Source organism: Sinocyclocheilus grahami, unplaced genomic scaffold (assembly GCF_001515645.1).
Source record: "Sinocyclocheilus grahami isolate Dianchi unplaced genomic scaffold, SAMN03320097.WGS_v1.1 scaffold77.1, whole genome shotgun sequence".
Classification (NCBI taxonomy): Eukaryota; Metazoa; Chordata; class Actinopteri; order Cypriniformes; family Cyprinidae; genus Sinocyclocheilus; species Sinocyclocheilus grahami.
In genome coordinates this window covers 2285335-2289829 of record NW_015505256.1, presented here as the reverse complement: position 1 = coordinate 2289829, position 4495 = coordinate 2285335, and the positions used below count along the sequence as shown (strand labels likewise).

Sequence of the window (4495 nt, the reverse complement as noted above, 5' to 3'; positions counted from 1 at the left end):
TCCCCCCCCCCCCCCCCCCCCCACTTGACCCCAAGTGTGGTTACCTTCAACTATGTCTCCAGAATATATCTGCAAGCCTTGAGAGCCATGCACGGGAGCTACGGTACGGTTAGTAAGATCCTTTTCATTTCCTAAGGATACTGTTATTGCTAGTTTCTTGAGTGTCTTGTGTGTATGCTAACTAGCCTACCTCTTGCAGTGCATCTGGAACCTCTGTTCTGTACCACTGACTTACAATACTGGGAACTAGGGCTTCCCATTGGCCTCTCCTGTCGAAGGTCAGGAGATAAGGGCCCTATCTATCTTTGCTCTGGTGACCTCTTGGGGTTTGTGGTGTAGTAGAGCCCAAGTTCTGGGCCTGCATAGCCTCCTTGATCCTCTCGCATCTATAGGTTGAGCTGATGCCCCTCACCTACAAGTAGGTGTAGTTGAGCATTCTGCTCCCCGGAACAGGAGCCTGACTCTACCTCCCTTGCACTCCTGAGGGCTGCTTGTGGGTACGTCTCTGGTACAGAATCCTGGTTCCCTTGATAACAGGTTGCTAGGCCTGTCTTACTGGGCCTCCCTGTCCATCCCATCACTGGAGAACCATGACACAGAGTCCTTGGTCATCAAGGTCCCAGAATAGCGCTGCAACCTCAGGTTGTTAGGCCCTCCATGTCTACTTGAGGTGGTAGCTTGGTTGAGCCAGGTTGAGCACGGCAGTACTCCTCTCACTCCTGAGTGATATTGCATACCCTGCTCCCCGATGACCTCGCTGGGTGTTTTGGCTTCGAGAAGCCACCCTCGCAGGCTGTTCGTGAGGTGAGATTATTCATATCTCGTCCTGAGGGGCTCCTTGAGATCTAAGCACCCTATGACCATTCTGCAGATGTACTGAGCTTGAGTTATCCTCTCATTGAGTTGTTAAGTAACTCCACTCTGTTGTCTACAAGCACACTGCTCCCAGATTGAGCGTCTGAGTTCCCCTCTCTTTTCTGAGGGTCGAGACCTCTGCTCACTGGAGCTCCACAAGGCAACCATACCAGGTGGATTAAGGCCTCCTGTTTGGCCTCCCTGATGACCACCTCGGTGTTTGAGCCTGGCATTGCTCCCCTTATTACAGGGTCACTTTGAGTATGCTGCTCCCCAGAGCTCCCATCATGTGACTGCCCTTATGGTTGAGTTGGCGATATTCCCCTAAATTGGAGGGTTTCGTATGAGTATGCCACTCGTATGAGTATGCCACTCCTGGAGCCCCATCATGCACCCCTCTGAGCATGTGAGTTCTCCTCTCACTCTGAGAGTTGAGTGCTCTGCTCTTTTAGGCCTTTGAAGCAGTCATATCAGGTTATTAGGCTGTCCATTCTACCCTCCTGATGGATTTTGAGCAACAGTGCCCCTCACTGCTTTCCTTTGTCATCCCTTAACAGGTAAGTTAATTTGGGTATGTAGCTCGGGCCTTTGGCTGAAGGGGATAGTGTCACTGACAGCCGCTGATGCGTCTGAGGGGCGACTCTGATGGTTTCACTGTTGAGTTGGTGCTTAGAGCTCTCCTCAGAAAATATGGCATGCACTTCCCTCAGCATGGCAGTGTGGTTATTCCATTCCCCATAGCGATCAAAAGGGAACATCTCAGGTTATACATGTAACCATGGTTCCCTGAAAAGGGAACGAGACACTGCGTCCTCTTTTCTTGCCATGCCTCAGGACACATGCTTCATTATTGCAGATGGAAGAAGCAGATGATGTATTCTCCCGGTGCCCTTTTATACTATGGTCTCTCAGGTTGTGACATCATAGGCTGTCGCTGGCCAATGTTATTGTGGTGTTTACACATGTGCTTCAGACATCGGTCACGCTGAAGGCGTTCCACAGAGTGGCCGCTAGAGGACGCAGTGTCTCGTTCCCTTCTCAGGGAACCATGGTTACATGTGTAACCTGAGACGTTTTCTTTGCATCAATGAAGTTTGCTAAAATGTTATATATCATACATCCATATATACACATATACATATATATAATTAAATTATTTTATTTAAAAAAATTATATATATATATATATATATATATATATATATGAAATAGTTCATATTAATTTTATAAATGTATTTAAATAATAATATTTAAGAATAATAATAATATTTAAATATTTAATTTTTATAAATTAAAAATTTAAAAATGAATTAATTCAAAGTCTAGTTACATGAAAAAACAAAGGTTCACTATTTTCAAATATATAAACAATATATGGATTCCATTTCTTACTATACAGGTGCATCTCAATAAATTAGAAAGTTCATTTATTTCAGTAATTCAACTCAAATTGTAAAACTCGTGTATTAAATAAATTCAATGCACACAGACTGAAGTAGTTTAAGTCTTTGGTTCTTTTAATTGTGATGATTTTAATTGCTCACATTTAACAAAAACCCATCAATTCACTATCTCAACAAATTAGAATATAGTGACATGCCAATCAGCTAATCAACTCAAAACACCTGCAAAGGTTTATATATATATATATATATATATATATATATATATATATATATATATATATATATATATATATATTAAATATAATATAATATAATGTAATATAAAAAATAAAAATAAATATATACACTATAGCTGGTGGGCTAAAAGTTAATTTCGTACCCTGGTGAACACCCTTAAGAGTAACTCTTTTGTTGGCAGCAGAGCGTGAGCAAAATAACTCAATCTGAAGACAAAAGGCATCATTTGCCAGCTTGTAGTATTTCATACCCTGTTGAACATGAGAGCTGCTGTTTCAAGATGATTTTATTCCTTTTATTCTTTTAGCCTTGATATACAAGCAGTAGCTGTATGAGATGTTTAAGTATATGTTCTGCATTTGCAATCTGTCAACATAATCCCAACATGATTTTTGGACCAAACTGTGAAGCCCTACATTCAAATATGCACATCAACACACCATATGCTGCATTTCCTCTGAGAAGAAGACTTTCTCCCAAATATTTGGCAAGCTAAAAGCACTTTCAGACTTATGTGAAGTCACTGAATAGATGGTATTGCTTGAGGAGAGGGGTATTATATTGACAGTATTAATGATTAATAGGCATATAATTTATGCATTAAAATGAAGAATAGTTTTACACTTGCTCAAGTGAGGAGGAGGAGGGTTCATTCAACAAGGAATTCCCACAGAGTGAAGTACTCATACACTCGAGTTAATCGAGAGACGTGTGCTGCTAATCATCTAACCAGCATCTCGCTCGCCCTCTCTTCCTCCGAGTAAAAATAAATAAATAAAATAAATAAGTGTCTGAGTGAGAATAGTGAAAATAGTATTTACAAGGGAGCTCATGTGACGAGCGACTTAATTACAGCAACTGTAAGGTCGAAATTAATGATGTATAATCATGCCGCGTACAACCTTAGTTTAATTAGGCTAATTACCAAGCTGGGATTGGCTGATCTTGTTTGTTTTGCTGGTATTTACTGTTAATGCTGCAGCGTTAAAGGTGTCCTCGGGGAAGGAGATAAGATACAATCTAATTCTCTCTCCATTCTAGGAAACAATCAAATGGAAGTTTAGCCCAGCATCTTAGGATTTAATTCTATAATGAGGAAAAACCCAGCACTGCTTCTCTTGGTGGAGTGATTTGCACATTTTTACTTACTATAATCATGTATGTTTTTATTTCTTTAAATAAAATTCCACAATATGCTGATTAATCACTATTAATCACAAACTATTATCAATGATTGCCAGAAAAGCACTCAAACAAAGATCATTTGAAGACATTATTGTGGTATCCCTGAGCGTCACAATTTAAGGTTAGTGTCAAGAAAAGAAAAAAAAGTTCATTCAAGACTACCAGATCAAATTTGGCCTCGAAAAACACCATTATGACATTGTATTCACAGTAGTTGCTTGGTGATATATGCTTAAGTGTGAAGGTATTTACTGTACAGTGTGTGTGTGTGTGTGTGTGTGTGTGTGTGTGTGTGTGCGTGCATGCGTTTTTGTGACAAGTGAGGACATATATTTGTATAATGACAAAGGTATGACATAGGTATTACAAGGAGAAGGTGACTTTTCAGGACATTACCCCATGTCCCCACTTTTCAAAACGCTTATAAATCACACAGAATGGAGTGTATTGAAACTCTGAAATGGCACAAAGTTTCCTGTAAGGGGTAGGTTTAGGGGTAGGGTTGGTGTAGGGCAATAGAATATACGGTCTGTACAGTATAAAAACCATTACGCCTATGGGATGTCCCCACTTTTCACAAAAACAAACCTGTGTGTGTGTGTGTGTGTGTGTGTGTGTTAGCAGAACTTGATCTACCTTCTTAGTGTCCATGATGGATTCATTATTCAGAGGATCTACCTCACCCATGGTACATCTCTCTCTGTCTATCTATCTATCTATCTATCTATCTATCTATCTATCTATCTATCTATCTATCTATCTATCTCTGTCTGTCTGTCTGTCTATCTATCTATCTATCTATCTATCTATCT

At 40.1% G+C, this 4495-nt stretch overlaps 1 protein-coding gene across 1 annotated transcript in view; it reads right to left on the bottom strand.

The window, feature by feature from the left end:
- LOC107586104 (cadherin-23-like) overlaps window positions 1-4495 on the bottom strand; it is a gene marked incomplete at its 3' end in the record, with an annotated part of 165424 nt that overhangs the window by 135114 nt on the left and 25815 nt on the right. The gene's annotated exons all lie outside the window — the stretch shown is intronic.